Source organism: Chiloscyllium punctatum, chromosome 45, assembly GCF_047496795.1.
Source record: "Chiloscyllium punctatum isolate Juve2018m chromosome 45, sChiPun1.3, whole genome shotgun sequence".
Taxonomy (NCBI): domain Eukaryota; kingdom Metazoa; phylum Chordata; class Chondrichthyes; order Orectolobiformes; family Hemiscylliidae; genus Chiloscyllium; species Chiloscyllium punctatum.
This window is the reverse complement of record NC_092783.1, coordinates 43245346-43262580: the sequence shown is the minus strand read 5'-3', so window position 1 is coordinate 43262580 and position 17235 is coordinate 43245346.

Here is a 17235-nt window from a genome sequence, read left to right as displayed (position 1 = left end):
CAATAAAGTGGAGTAGCAAGATATCAATTAAACTTTCCATTCCTGAGCATTGGCTACTTTGACCACCTTTGACTAGTTACCCACTTTGGAATATTACTTGTATATCATTAATCGGAACCATCATGCTGCACACAAAATCAGGCCCACTTACGAGATTACTACCAAACTCCCATCTCCTTCTCTATTTTCCACACATAATTACGTTTCAAATTTTGATGCCCTCATTTTCATTAAAGCAAACCACACATTGTTATGATGATGGATCGGAACTCAAAGTAATCATAGATATTTTTTACTTTTGATTCCAAAATATGTTGTTTTTAAAAGGAAGATTGTAGCAGAAAAGAACATACACTCATCTTAATTCAGTAAAAGTCTGGAAATAAGTCATATGTGAAGCCAATGGAATGAATCCCATGTAAATTATCAGACAAACTTCAAACATGGAGAGACAACTATGAGGGATAGTGAGGCTGTTGAGTATTTGTCCCTTATTGGAAGAAAGCTATCTCTTGCAGACAAGTCTGCTTATACTCCAGAGATCAACAAGGACAGGGGTTAAAGTTACAGTTTCAACTGTACTGGAGTGAACTAGTGGGGCTGAATGCTCTCATGTGTACCAGCCTGGTTCAAGCAGTAGCACTTGTAAAGGTCACAGATAAAGAACTATTCCCTGGTTGCCCTGCATTTCTGGTAAAAAATATTCTCTCACTCCAGATGCTGCAAACCGGTTAAAAAGGAAACGGTACAACAAAGGATTCTTTCTCACTGTAAATGCTGGAATGCAATCATGTTTGAAAGGAATCAAAACTATAGAATCTCAGCCAATCTGAAAACTGTAGGTTTGTGAAACCTAATGCCCAGCTACCTACATCAATGTTACTGGTAATTTCTACTGCAACAGACCCAAAGACCAACTATCTGCGCTTTACAACCAATCCATAGGCTAGTCTGTGTACCTATGATTGTAATCTCTATCCTTTTGGGAACACCGCTGTTGCTAAGCAGTGTGCATGCATTTTGTGTTACTAATTCTTCTTAAGTTTAGTAATTAATCAACTCTGTTTTTGTTAATTCAAGAAAACCTGACTAAATTGGTTCATTTTTAACAAATATGTTCATTTTGGATTGGGATAAAGGTTAACCTTATTGCAACCAACATAGTGGTGGGTAAATGAAGGAAGCGAGCCAGTTCCTGCTCCCTCACCTCAGAAGTTAACAATTTGGAATGTCTCATCTGAAACTAATAAATTGGAGACCCTCATATGGGGGATGAATGCAACAACATATCCTATCCTTTCCATTGTCTCAGTGCAACTCCCTTCTTATTCTACATAAATCAGAATGAATCTATTTGAGTGTGCCTAACACCTACTATTCTAGTCATTTTTGACTGGATTAAGCAATCATATTCTACTGCTATACCAGGATAATACAGAGGGAAAGAAATGGTGTAAGTTCCTTTATTCCATGCAAACCTATCTCCTCAAGTGCATTCTACCAATCTCCTCAATTTCCAACTCCAATGTAAAGAGCAAAGGTTTCAAGAAATACCTGATATTGAATGTGTACAACTGCCAATGACAACAGCTTCAGCTTTCTCATCACAGAGATTTATTCTTAAAAGCAGGAACACATGATTAGCATGGACTGTTCCCGCAGGAACACGCTGGTCCATTCCTGCTTCACTCCCAACACCTTCCTTCCAACCTCCCCATCCCATAGCTGCACAGCATCCTCTCATGCAACTCTAGAAGGTGTAACACCTGCCCATTTATTTCCTCCCTCCTCAGTATCCAAGGGCCCAGATACACCTTCCAGGTGAAACAGCATTTGCCTGCACTTCCCTCAATCAAGTCTACTGTTTTCACTGCTCACAATGTGGTCTCCTCTACACTGGAGGGGAAACAAGCATAGAATAGGTTGCTGCTTCACAGAACACCTACATTCTGTCTGCAAAAAAAGACTGAGCTTGCATTTGCCTGGCCAACATCTCTGACTCAGGCTTGCTGCAGTGGTCCAATGAAGCTTAGGGCAAGCTGGAATAATAGCGCCTCATTTTCTGCTGAGGAACTCTCCAGCCTTCTTGACTCAATATCGAATTTAACAATTTTCGTGCTTGAGGCACCTTCTCCCATGTCCTTACCCCAGCCCCCACACACCACACCTTGTTATCACATTGTCTACTATTTCACACTACCCATTGTTGGCCACTAATTGTCCCCATTAGCAGCCATTCATTCTCCTAGCCTGATCAGTATCCATCCTTTGTCTGTCCAACTATTCTTCTCTCTCTTTGGGCTCTATCTTTACCTATCGTTTATTGCTTACTCTGTCCCACCCATTCTGTATTCTGTGCAAAAAAAAATTTTCTATGCTACTGTCAGTTCTGAAGAAGGGCCACTGGCCCCAAATTACTAACTCTGATTTCACTTCCCAGGTGCTGCCAGACTTGCTGAGTTTTCTAGCAATTTCTGTTTTTGTTTGTGACACGAGTGGGCGTTTTATGCCGCATATTCAATTGGGAAATTCTGACTCAAGTGAAATGGCTCAGTGATTAGCACTGCTGCCTCACAGCACCAGGATCCCAGGTTCAATTCAAGCCTTGGGTGACTGTCTGTGTGGAGTTTGCACATTCTCCCCATGTCTGCATAGGTTTCCTCCCACAGTCCAAACATGTGCAGGTCAGGTGAATTGGCCATGCTAAATTGCCCATAGTGTTAGGTGCACTAGTCAGAGGGAAATGGGTCTGGGTGGGTTACTCTTCAGAGGGTTGGTGTGGACTTGTTGGGCCGAAGAGCCTGTTTCCACACTGTAGGGAATCTAATTTAATCTTTAACGTTAGAAGGAAATAGTTTAAAATCCAAGCCTGAAAACACGATTGTGCCAATGTGGAATGCACTGCTCCAGATGGTCATAGCAGCAGAACCAAATGAGGTGTGAAAATAGATATTGGTCACTATATTAATAAAGTCCATTAGTATCCCCATTTTTAATATGGCTAAACTGATTTACAATGGATGTCAGACCTGAGTAGGGTTGGGGGGCATGTTGTTAGAACAGGATTTTTAAAAGTAGACAGATGTGTGTCTATTTGTAAAAGTGAGTGAGTTCTGGAGGGACCCTGAGGTAGAAGCAAAATGATTGAAAACTGATTATAAGCAGAGGAATAGAAGGATGTGAAAATGAATGAGTACACAATATAATGCTGGGCGACAGGAATTTGTAACAATAGGAAGAAGAGAAACCATGGCCAATTTGATGAAGAGTTTGGAATTAGTGAACTGAATTTTGGAAGTCAAAGGCTGCTGAGTGATAATTGGTGAGTAAGACATAAGTTTTGAATAGAATGTGGGCAATTAATTTCTGAAGGAGTTCGAGATGATGAAGGTTTTGGAAAAGACAAAAACCCAGAGAAAGATTTTGCTAACAGCAGCTGAAGTAAAGGCAAACATTAGATTAGATTCCCTACAGTATGGAAACAAATCCTTCGGCCTTATAAGTCCACACTGACCCTCCAAAGAGTAACCCACCCAGACCCATTCCCTATATTTACCCCTATACAATGGGCAATTTAGCATGGCCAATTCACCTGACCTGCACATCTTTGGATTGTGGGAGGAACCTGGAGCACCTGGAGGAAACTCACGCAGGCACAATGAGAATATGCAAACTCCACACAGACAGTCATCTGAGGGGGGGGATTAAACCTGGGTTCCTGGCACTGTGAGGCAGCACTGAAGGGCTCATGCCCGAAAAGTCGATTCTCCTGCTCCTTGGATGCTGCCTGACCTGCTGCGCTTTACCAGCACCACATTTTCAGCTAGCCACTGTGCCACCCAAGATAAATGATATTGCTGAAGAGGAATCAATCTATAAGATAGGCTGAATGTGGAATTTGAAGCTTACTTAGAACTGAGTAAGACTGTGACCAAACAGAAATGTTGAACAAGATGCTGGTGAAATTGAATAGTTTCAGCCTTGCTAATGTTGCTGAGGAATTTTTTTTAAAGATTAAATTATTTATAGTGTGGAAACAGGCCCTTTGGCCCAACAAGTCCACACCAGCCCACCATCCACTACAGGCAATTTAGCATGGCCAATTCACTTAACTTGCACATTTTTGGACTGTGGGAGCAAACCAGAGCACCCGAAGGAAACCCACACAGACACAGAGAGAACATGCAAAGTCCACACAGTCAGTCACCTGAGGTAGGAATTGAACCCAGGTCTCTGGTACTGTGAGACAGCAGTGCTAACCACTGTGCCACCCACTAATTCTAACTCATTTACTTGGAAAGTAAATGTATTAAGGGACATAGAGAAAGAGTGGGTAAGTGGTAGAGAGAAGATAAGAAGAAAATTGGTTGAGCAGGTTTAATGGGAATAATTGCAAATTCCTTTCCTTGATTCTTCTTGTCATCTTTGGATTTGCATTAAATAAAATGCTTGTCATGCATCTATGGTGTCGAGTAATTATACTTCCCATTTGTTCATTATTATCTGTTGTTTTGTGGGGTAACTTAGCCAATAGAAGTCATTTTTGTTCAAATCCAAGCATGAATTTTCCAACTACTGCAACTTCAGAGTGCAGTGGAAGAACCACAATGTGCTTCAGGCAGTATGCTAAAATATCTGATCAAAGGGCAAGTCATTTGAAGTTGTCAAAGAACAGCATACAAATTTTAACATGATCATGAATGTGATGAGAATTACAATTAAATGTCATTTATACGCATGGGGCAATCTGGGTGACAGATCTTTCAAATTTCCAAAACATAATATTTCATTCAGTAATTTTTCTTTAAAAAGTAATCCTAAACTAACATTAAATGCATGTTCATTTAGTTGCTGAACACATCACATTAACTTTTTCGGTAAGTACTCTCAGCTTCCAGATTTGGCATTGTTAAAAGTTGGCTCGAGGCTGAAGTTTATATAAAAAGCTTGCTATTCAATGAATGTCATATGGAATGGACAAAAAAGCATATCTATTGCAGTAGCTTTGGTCTTTGTTTAAAAAAAAGCTTTTTTCTAGTGTTTATGCAACTGTTTATGCGTGATGATGAAAAAGTCATCCAATCACACTTAAGCTGTAATAATGGACCTTTAACTGTCTGCAAGGAATTAGCAAGTTACTTAATTCTCAATAATGAAGAGATCCAGGAATCTAACTGCAGATTGTACTGTTTCAGCAACTATGCCAATAACCCTAATGAACTGTGTCGAAGGGAAATGTGAAGTAGCAAAACCTGGCAAAGGCCTCCTTAACAAGGTGAACATGTAAACTGAATGGACACATGCAACTGTGCAAGTAAACTTAGAACTCATCATTTGAGCAATCAGACTGAATAAAATAAGTTGTAAAAGATTTGACAACAGCCAAAATAATAATATTGTATGTATCAATGTAAATGTGTATTAACATTAAGAAAAGTCATTGTTGTTACAGAATCATAGAATCAGAGATATACAGCACAGAAACAGAACCTTCAGACCAACTTGTCCATGCCGACCACATATTCTAAATTAATCCAAACCCATTTGCCGGCATTTGGTCCATATCCTTCTAAACCCTTCCTATTTGTCGAATTACAGAATTCCTACAGTGTGGAAGCAGGCTATTCCTCCCATTTAATCCTCTGAAGAGCGAACCCCTCAATCCACCTTATCCCTGTATTTCCAATGACTAATCTACCTAGCTTGCACATCTCTGAACACTATGGGCAATTTAGATTGGCTAATCCAGTTAACCTGTACACCTTTGGACCATAGGAAGAAACCCATGCAGACACAGGCGAATGTACAAACTCATACACACAGTCACCAGATGGTGGAATTGAACCCAGGGTGCTGGTGCTGTGAGACAGCAGGACTAACCACTGAGCCACCATGCCACGTCATATATCCAGCTAGGTGTCTTTTAAATGTTGTAATTGTACCAGTGTTCACCACCTCCTCTGGCAGCTCATTCCGTATGTGCACAACCTTTGGTGTGAAAACATTGCCCTTGAGGTTGCTTTGAAATCTTTCCCCTCTCACCATAAACCTATGCCCCCTAGTTTTGGATTCCCTTATGTTAGATAAAAGACCTTGGCTATTCACCCTATCCATGCCCCTCACGATTTTTATAAACTTCTATAATGTCACTCCCCAACCTCCGACACTCCAGGGAAAATACCCCCACCCTATTTAACGTTTTCCTGTAACTCAAACCCTTCAACCCTGGCAACATTCTTGTAAACCCTTTCTGAACCCTTTCAGGTTTCACAACATCTTTCCTATACCAGGAAGACCAGAACTGAAAGCAGTATTCCAAAAGTGGCCTTACCAACATCCTGTATAGCGGCAACATGACCTCCCAACTCCTATACTCAATGCACTGACTGATAAAGGCAAATGTAGAAAATGCCTTCTTGACTACCTTGTCTTGTTAAACAGATACATCAAAATGATGACTTAAGTATATAAAGTAGCCCTTCAGTAACACAAGACATTAAACAATTTCATGAAGGGGGAGGGTTTAATAACAAATCGAATCCAGGAAAGAATAAAAAACTGTCAAAAGCTTTACTTCAGGAAGAGTGGTAGCAAGATCCAGATAAATTTTTAAGATCAGAGAAATACTGGCAGACAAATTTTGGACTGGAGTTGAGAGGTTGGAGGGCAGTAGGGAAGGTTTGGGTTGGAGTATGTAGCTGTAGACCAGATGGAGGGATATACTTGACAAATTTGAAATGAGGGCCTTGAATTTAACACACTAGCAATGAGGGAGCTAGTGGAGCTTGACAAAGAAGCAGTGGTTGAATAGTGTGAAGGACATTGTGTGAGATTGGACTTGAATCCCATACTTTTGAAGTAAGTGAGCGGAAAGAGAGGGACAGCTGCTAAAAAAAAAACATTATTGAAGAAATCCTTCAGCTGAAGGCAAGGGTTGGATTTTCAATCATGGAACAACAGGAGTTAGAATGTTCATGCATTTTGTTCCAGAAAAAGTAAAATGTAGACTTGGCAGCTAACCAGATTTGGATAAAAAGGCCAATTCAGGATCAGGTAGAATGATTTAATGCAGCCGGTGTTGTAGACAAGGACTCTGAGTTGGTGCCACAGTGATAGAGACATGAAATACATAAATGAGGATTTTGAATTTGCTTTCCATTGAGCAGAAATTTTGAAAAAATCATCAGCCAAGACAATTCAGACAGGTAGTCAGATAATATAGCAACATTCTTGGTGTTGAGGAGGCAGAGATGATTATCACTGGAAGACTGGAAAAGCTGACAACTTGCTTACAGATGCTGCTGTTACGGAACAACATGTATTAGAAAATAAGTAGACATTCAGGATTAAGAAAAAGTAACCCTCAAATCGGAGGAAGATCGTTTAAACAGATATAGTGGCCAAAATAGAAAAGCACCAGGAGTATACATTGCCAACTGAGGAGGAATGTGGAGAAAAATAAAATGGTGAACAGTAACAAAAACATTACAATGGTTGAGAATGGTAACCAATGCACCATGATTAGAGTTGCATGAGATACCATTGGTAATGTTGTGAAGACAGTCTCTGTGTTGCGGACAGATCACAAACTAGTCTGAAAATTCTCCAGATGAGAAATGTGATGAGGACAAGACATTTGCACACGATGGAAAATTCAAGGATTTCAGGGTGGCTGACTCTCTGATTTGTGCCTCGGGTTGAGAGTTTTGCACTTTATAGTCAGGTCACTTACTGATGCTCTTTTTGTTATTTTTTCTATAGTTTCTATTAGAATGGCATGCAATGGCTTGTGCCCTGAACTGTGGCACAGAGCATAGGTGCATACACACAGGGCCTGTTCCCATGGAAACGAGTTTGCTTGGTTCACTGTGCATAGTGTACGTAAAGCATTTACCACCTGCTTCTGTCTGAGATGGCGCAGACCTTTTTCTTCAAGAATATAATAAAAATAAGAGTTTTTTTTGTCAAAATGTATGATCTCCATGTTGGTTTATGACTTATATTTGTGTTGTGAATGTGGCATTAATGGAAATACTGGCCATAAGCCAACCCAACACATTACTTCTTGCACTTATATCTGGCTTCATAATTCTACAGAATGGAGACAAATTGGTACATAGTAGGTTCAGCGTTGTATCAATATCATATTTTGATCAGATATCCAATAACAGATGTCTAATAGCCAAAGCTGCCATACATAATAAATGATGAAATGATGTTTGGCTACAGGAGTCCCTCTCCACCATAAGATTTGCTTTCTGCAGAATAATATTACAGTTAGCTTCCTAAGATGTATGGTGTCCTCTAATGGACAAAATTGCTTTTGACAGCATTGAACCTGAGATACAGATTCTATGAAGTGCTATTCTAAAGCAGCTGTCTTTTTCATGATTAATTGTTCTTATAAAAAATCATTTGAAAAAAAAATCTTGTAAGGGGTGACAATGCTTATTATCCATTCAGGCTGTTGCAATTATGTTCAGAGATCTGAACATCCTGACATTTCAACAATAGCTGTCTTTGTTGTTTTTGAAGGGGCTGGCATTTAAAACTGCACACCTTGCTCTTCAGATTTTAGCCCTTTATTACCCATCAACCTAGAATCTTTCCTCACCTTATGATTAATGATGTGGGGCCTTTGTCACCTCTGTCAACTTTTCTTCATATCATCATGAAGCAGACCTTCCTTGTCAATCTAAGACTGTAGTTAACCTGTCATAAACTGTCACTCATTTTTTTCTCTGAATTGCATGTCAAAAACTGAACCCAAAATCCTGATTAATTTACTGACAGCTCAAAGCTGCTACCACTCAATTGATTAACTTGTGGTCACCAACACTTCTCTACTAAACCGATTAGTAAAAGTAAAAGGGATAAACTTTATTTATAAAAGAAAGAAGCAAAAAGTTAAATCAGCACTGAGTAGCTTTTCTTAATGAGGATTGTTATGGTAAATGTGACAATTAAGTTTCACTATGCATCCTAATTTCAAACTTAAACTGAACTCTGACTAGCTCGAAAAAATGTAACTCAATGTTGGTGTTGCTAAACCAGCGGGACCAGTTGTCAGTGGAAATGGTAACACACTATCAACTTCAACATTGGCTTTTCTTCATTGGTTTGCCCTGGTCCTATGTTAGCCAGGAGTTACACCTGAAAGAGTAGGCAGGATTGGACACAGCCTACCCGATTCTAAAAGTAAACTAAAGAACCGAGAATGCTGGAGATCTGAAACAAACAAATAGCAACAGGAATTTTTGCAGAAATTCAACAGGTCTAGCACCATCTGTGAAGAGAAAACAGAGTTAACATTCAAATTGAGCAACTTTTCTTCGTACTGTAGTGAAATTGGTACATTTAAAATAGAAAATCAGAGTGGTGTTTTATTTACCATACTCCTTATTCACTACGTTCTAGAATGATGTTGTCTAACATATTGCAGTTTTTCCTAATGACAGCTTCCTGTAATAATTTATAAGATGAATTAATTCACATCTTATCCCTCCAAAACATACATGGTTCATGGAAAGTGAACAGCACTATTTAAAATAAGCCAAAAAGCACAATTTAAATGAAAACTTCTCCAATAAATATTATACATATATATATATTTTAAAATGTTGTCCACATTTTTTCAACATAGACCCCTGTAAATGGCAGGAATGCAGTCAAGGTATCCAAATATTTGTGTGAAAGATATGGACTATCGCCTCTATGAGAAGATTGTTAATTCAGTGCCAGTTGCTCATTTTGAAGCCAATTCAGTTTTGTTGACTAATATCTACAAAGGGTTAGGCTAAAGCTGGCTGGTTTGAAGGTGAATTGATTCAAGCAGTCATGACAGAGTGAGACGGACAAAGACAACATCCCATCTGACCGAGTTGAGTGCAAATGCCTAAAGCAATGTTTTCTTTTTGAAGAAAAGCAAAAGTGTGTTTAAGACAGGCTTTTCTATCACAGAGAGAAAAAAAAATCTTCTATGGAAATCCCCACTGACCGCTACTGTAATTGGATATAATGTGCAGGATTATGTCTAGGTATTATATATATTGGTGCAGCTCAGAAACGTCAAGTTTGAATGCTTTCCCTGTTGGTTTTTTGTTGAATTTTGCCCAGGATAGATCCTTTCTCATTCCATTTGATGTAAAACTGACAAGTGAGTAGCTATCTGATTTTAGTCCCCTCTCCTCCTTAAATAATAGGATATTTGTAATTTTCCAATTCAAAGGGTACAAACCCAGAATCTAAATAGCTTTGTTAAAAAATGAGTAATGTATTTCATTGTCATTTTATATAAATACCTTGAAGTGCAAACCATCAAGCCCAGAAGACTTGACTATTTCCAGTATCATTTTTTTATTCATTAGCGTTTCTTTTCACTTATACCCAGACATAAGCATCCTTTGGGTTGCCCGACCAAACCCCCAGGGTCAGAAGGTACCAGTGCCAAGCAGACACATTACTGCAGCTGTGGAAAAACAGAGTAGACACAGTGTTAGGGAGAGGAGGAAGATCACGTAATGAGGGCACTTTGTGTTTTAACCATACATGTGGTTGCTGGTCTCTCTGTGTCGGCCTGAAATGCATTGTTACACCATTCAGCCTCACTATGTGGCCACAGATAAGGCTCAATCAATGGAGGTCTGCATTGAGAGCTGACTGCACCATCTGGATTGAGGGGAGCAATGTGTAAACATGGCATTGGTTCATACTGAGTCCTTTGGTTCTCCATATCCAACATCCCAACTGTTCAGCAGCAACTGTACACGAAGGTGTAACTGCCCCGCAGTGGCCGTGCCAGGGAGTCGCAATGCACAGAGGATGGCCAATGCTGCAGGAGGCCAGGGAGTAGGCAGCCTGCAGATGGGCTGTGTATTGTATGGGTCTGTGACGGATGTCCATTCCCTTTAAAAGCCCTGTGATCAGTGGTTGCTGCAGCTCCCTCCCTCCTCGGTTCAGGCATTCCCTCCACCCACTCTGAGTGGCCATTTTCTTCTCCATTGCATATTGTCAATTCACACCATGACAGAAGGCAACATTGAGCACCCCTCTTCCAATGGCTTCCTGACTCAGTCTCAACATACCAGTGACCCCTAGCAAATAGCCACATCCCCTTCCTATTATCCCATCCCATAAACCCCATGGGCTTCATACTTCCCCACTTCTCCCCCCCTCCAAATCATCTCCATGTGCCTGAACCTGCCTGCTATTACACCACCCACTCCCGCCCAGACCTTGCATATGTAGTCACCATGAATGCATGGTATGGCATACTTCCCTCTCTCTTCCTGCATTATACACGTCCCAATCATTCCTTAATGTATCTCCCCTCCCACTACAGATAATGTTACCCTCCCTCTTCTCAGTTGAAATCCACCCTTCCCCAATGGTATGATGGCTCCAGTTCCAAAGATTAACCAACAGAACTGACCGTAGCTCAATCTCTCAAATAACCTGATTCAGAACAGACCCTAACTGAGACCACCTGACCAATTATAGAATCATACAGCATGGAAACAGATACTTCGGCCCAACCAGTCAGTGCCAAACATCATCTTAAATTAACATAGTCCCACTTGCCTGCTCCTGGCCCAAATCCCTCCAAATCTTTCCTATTTATGTACTTATCCAAATATTTTTTAAACATTGTAATTGTACCTAGATCCACCACTTCCTCTGGAAGTAGATCACACACGCAAACCACCCTCTATGTCAAAAATTTGCCCCTCTTGTATTTTTTAAGTCTCTCCTCTCACCGTAAAACTATGTTCCCTGGTCTTGAAATCCCTCATCCTAAGGAAAGGACAACTACGTTAACTCTATCTAAACCCCTCATTATTTTTTTCTTAATATATTTTTATTAAAAAAAGGAAGTTTTTTGAATATTACAACAAATATAAATACAATTCAAACTAATATTAGAAAACAAACCTGCTAATTACATAAATAAATAATTACTAATAGCGAAGCTAAAAAAGAAAAGTCTTTGCAATAATAATAATGATAATAACCATAACACAGCTCAGCAAAATAAAGCAATAGCCCTTGATCATCAAGTGCATAAGTTTATACATATTAATATGTTTGTAGTTCCTCCCCTCTGAATACCAGATTCATTACTTCGAATTTGCCGTGGCTATATAAAGACTTTTGTTAGTAGGTTGGACAAATCTGCACCCAGGTAATCCAAACAGGGCTGCCATGTCTTATAGCAATTCTCAGTTTTATGGTGCACCACACTAGTAAAAAGGTCCAAGGGGATTTACTCCATGACTAGCTTATACCAGCCCGCCAGCCCTGGGGGATTTTCTGAAACCTCCCCCCGCCAATAGAATGTTTTTTCTAGCACAAAAAGTGAGGATACTGAAAAGCCTTTTTTTGTGTGCGTCTAATGAAAGTGAATTAACAAAGCCAAGAAGAAGAGATACCGAGTCTATCTCCACTTCCGTCCCCAAGGTGTTCTCTATTTCACCTACCATAGCACTCCAGTATGCTCACAGTCTGTGGAAGGACCAAAGATAATGAGTAAGCATGCCCACGCTCACTTTACATTTAGGACACATTGGAGATGCTCCGATGCTCCCGTTTTAAATTTAGCCAGGCGGTCTGGGGCCAGACAGACCCTGTGGAGAAGGCATGAGTTCTGTTGCAAGTCCAAATCCTTCTTCCATTTTCCCAGATAGCTTCCAGTATTTCACAAGAGATCCCAATGCTCAACTCCCTCTCCCATACCTTACAGAGCCGTTCGTCCGAGGGACCCGAGGTCTCGTTCGAGGGACCCCTTCCCAATAGATGATATGTGTTGCTAACAGATAACGTATCCTCAGCACTCAACACCCTCTTCTCCATGTTGGACCTATAAGGATCAGTTCAAAGTGTGGCCTCCTTTTGTATGAAGTTTCTAATTTGTAAGAAATGAAAGAGGTCTCCACTGGGCAAGTTATATTTCCGAGCCAACTGGTCAAATGATATCAAAATGTCCCCTTCGAATAAATCACCCAGGCAAGACATGCCCCCAACTGCCCATTGTTTAAACCCAGAGTCCATCGTCCCTGGCCGAACTATCTGTGTCACAAACAATGTTTTGGCAATATATTGCCTTCACCCTCACCCATTGTCCTCCATGGTTTGACAGTATTGATGACTATTGGGCTATGGCAATATTTCTTAACTGTTCTCATTTTGTCTAAGAACAGGCTAATAAGGGGGGGCATCTTGCCTGAGATGCTTAAATGTCCAACCAAAGTGAGTGAGGCTCCCTTGGGCCCAGTCATTCATATAAGATAGCAACAAGCTTAACTGATAGTTTTTGATATCTGGGAGGCCCATTCTTCCCAGTTCTTCTCCCAAATGCAAGGTTAGTACTATAAACAAGGAGAAAAGTGAGGACTGCAGATGCTGGAGACCAGAGTTGAAAAATGTGGTGCTGGAAAAACACAGCAGGCCAGGCAGCATCCGAGGAGCAGGAGAATCGACATTTCAGGCACAAGCCCTTCTTCAGGAATGATTCCTGAAGAAGGGTTTATGCCCGAAACATCGATTCTCCTGCTCCTCGGATGCTGCCTGGCCTGCTGTGTTTTTCCAGCACCACATCTTTCAATTCTAGTACTATAAACAAGTAAACTAAAAATAAATATGTCACCCACCCCTTAACATAACATAAAGATTAAAGATAAATACTCTATCCAAACCAGATACCATTTCACGCAACTTATTACCAGAAATGAGACTCCATCTTTATAAAGAAGAATAAATAAAGAATTTCCTCTTGATGTCATCATAGGGCTTCCTTTTCCGGACCACTGCCGCTGAGAAGTTTTGAAAAAACATGACCCAGGAGCTGCCACATACCAATGCCTTCGGACCCTCGCCTGGACTCTAGAGCCTTCCATGAACCCTCTGTTTGTCTTTATAATGGTTGAACCTCACTAGGACAGGGCACGGACGTTGATCCATACTTGGCTTTCATGCCGTGATCCTGTGTGCTCTTTCAATTGTTATCCTTCCCTTCTCAACCTCCAAACTAAGGAACTCCAGGGACCACTTCTTGAAGAACTCCACCGGCCACTCACCTTCCATTCCCTCCGATATGACAACAGCACGCAGATTCTTTCTTCTGCCCCTGTTTTCGAGATCACCTACTAGATCCAACAGACCATGGATCTGTGTTTCCAGGGCTTCAATCAAACTCTTGGAGGAGTCAGTCTCTGTCTTTACTCCTGCAGCCCGGCGCTTGAGCTCATCAGTCATTTTTCTCAGGCTTTGCAGCATAGCAGATGCAGGAGCCAACTGTTTTCCTGGATCTGCCTTCCCAGGACCTCACAAAACTTGGCCAGCTCCTCAACCAGGGTCGGGTGAGTAAGCAAGCCTGCTGCTTCAGAGGGCAGGGTCATCGTCCCGGCCTCAGCCAAGCTTCCTCCTTTCTTCGGCATTCTCCAGCTGCAAGGACAAAAGTAAGTCAATTTTTTTTCGGGTTTCTAACTCCTTTACTGTGTTTTTATTCAAAGTAAAGTGTTTGGGATGGCTCCTGGCTCTGTCAGGTCAGTGTTGCAACACAGAGCCCAGCAAATGCGATCTTAACAGGACTCCACCATCTTGAAGGAATTCCTCCTCACTAAGCTGTGAGGAGGACGCTAAGAGCCTGCAGGGTAAGTTGGACATGTTGGCTGAGTGGGCAAATACTTTGAAAATACAATATAATGTGGATAAATGTGCGGTTATCCAGTTTTAGTGGCAAAAATAGGAAGGCAGATTATTATCTGAATGGTGGCAGTTTAGGAAAAGATGAGGTGCAATGAGACCTGGGTGTCATGGCGGAACTGTCATTGAAGGTTGGCATGCAGGTGCAGCAGGCAGTGAGGAAAGCTAAGGGCATGCCGGCCTTCATAGCAAGAGGATTTGAGTATCAGAGTAAGGATGCCTTGCTGCAGTTATACAGGGCTTTGGTGAGACCACACCTTGAGTATTGTGTGCAGTTTTGGTCTCCTAGTCTGAGGAAGGACATTTTTGCTACTGGGGGAATCCAGCAAAAGTTTACCTGACTGATTTCTAGGACGGTAGGATTGACTAGGCTTATATTTGCTGGAATTTAGAAGAGTTGGGGGGAGGGGGGATGTCTTGAAATATATACAATATATAAAATCCTGATGGGACTGGACAGATATGAGAATGAGATAAGTCCAGAACTAAGGATCGCAATCTCAGAATAAGGGGCAAACCATTCAGGACTGCGATGAGGAAGAATTTCTTCATCAGATCTCGAACATCCACAACATTTTGTTTTTGTTTATATATTTTATATGAGTTTAGCCGGTATTTATCACATCCTATTTGACATTTTGAGAGCTTTCACAGGTTTCCCTGCCATAGTTAAAACATTTTTGTACATGTATGTTTGAGTCGTTGTTTCTACCTCGTTTAACAATTGTAACATTTAGTATATATTTCACCTCAATGTTTCTATTAAATTGAGTGAAATTGCTTCTTTCCTAATAGCACAATTCTAGCAACTAGGAAAACCACTATCATTAGAGACAGCTTCCTCACTGAGGGCTGATGTGTTGGATATAGTGTTAAATTTCATCTGACACATACTGTCAATGTCCTTCTAAAATCTATTACTATTGTCTTCACTTGTTCATTACATTTCCAAGCTTTGATCTATTTAAAAGCTAGCAAATTATGCCCTGTACATTCCAACTGAGAGCATCAATATATATTAAAAGGAACTCTAGTCCTGATACAAATCCCTAAGGAATATCAATGTGTGCTTCCTTCTCATCTGAAAAGCACCTAAGACTATGCTTGCTCTGCTTTTGTGATCTTACTGCCTTTTGACACCTAGCCTTCCTAATCTTTCCTAGTTCTGCACTCTGATATTCCTGACTCCATCCACTCCTGGCCTCCCCTATATTTCATGACTCTGAACTCCAACCTTACGCTGTTCAGCCTTCCTAACCTTCCCCAGCTCCAGAATTAATATTCCTCTCCCATCACATTGCCTCTGTTCGTGCCACCTCATTTTGCCAAAATTCCTCGCTCCTCTTCACTCCCCACCCATAGCCTGACTGGTGTCAAAGGCCTCTCTTTGCTGTAACCAAAAACTGGAGATATAAAGTGATTATTAAGGTGCTGTTAAATTTCTTAGGACCTTCAGAATGCCCCTTATTCAGAATTTTCCAACTTCAAACCAACACCAGTACCAAGAAATAAGTGGAAATGAGCTGACAAGCTGGATCCAACAATCCTTATCTCCCTTTCGCTCACAAAAGCCCAGGATCCAGCCTGAGAGAAAATTAAGAGACATGCATGGCTATGATGGCCTGAATGGTCTCTTCCTGTGCTGTACCCATTCTATAATTCCATGTAATTTCATAATACAGTTTTATTTGCTAATCCACTACCTGTGAGCACACTGGGGCTGTCTGCATCCCCATCCATTTCCATGAGAACTGGAAGTGAGCAGGTTGAAGATACTGGGACAATGATTCAGAATTTTAAACAGTTACGTTTCCAACCCAACCCAAACATATCCATTTAATGAGTTTAAAATGCTCCCTCTGTCCCACCATTATATGTCAATTCGACAGTGTCACATATTAATCTGATACAATAAACCACCTAGATGAATTTATCTTTAATGAGCATCCCCAGATTGATCTTTTTCTGGACTTGATTTTTCTTTTTTAGAGGTGTTGGCACTAGCTTTAGTAATAGAAATGATCTAAATGTTGGATCACAAAACATCCGGATTCATGCATGTCAACTGCTGTACGGATTTTTGTAATTCCTTAAACTTTGTTTCAGATTTCAATCACATTGTGTTCACAGATCCTGCTTATATTGGTATAAGTGGTTGCACCAATTACAGAGATATTTCCAGTCACGTAAACAGTGGTATCTATCTCAAATAATATTTATATTATATGAATAATACATATTGCACATTGCATTTTCTTGTACTCAGTTGCAGGTTTTGTGTTGATAAACCAGCAACGATAAAGTCTCAGTTAATCCTCTTGTGTGCTCATCATGCATCAAGGACATGGAGATCACTGACTCTTTCTGTTCATACTGACAGCTGCTGCGGGCATAAAGAGTGACCAAGAGCTGAATGAACTCCTCACTTAAACTGAAACTCTATGTATTATAAATAATAAATATCAAGAAGTATTTTCAAGGTTGCCAACTCAGCTTGGATTTCACACAATGGTTTTAAGTCACTGTCATGGTTTA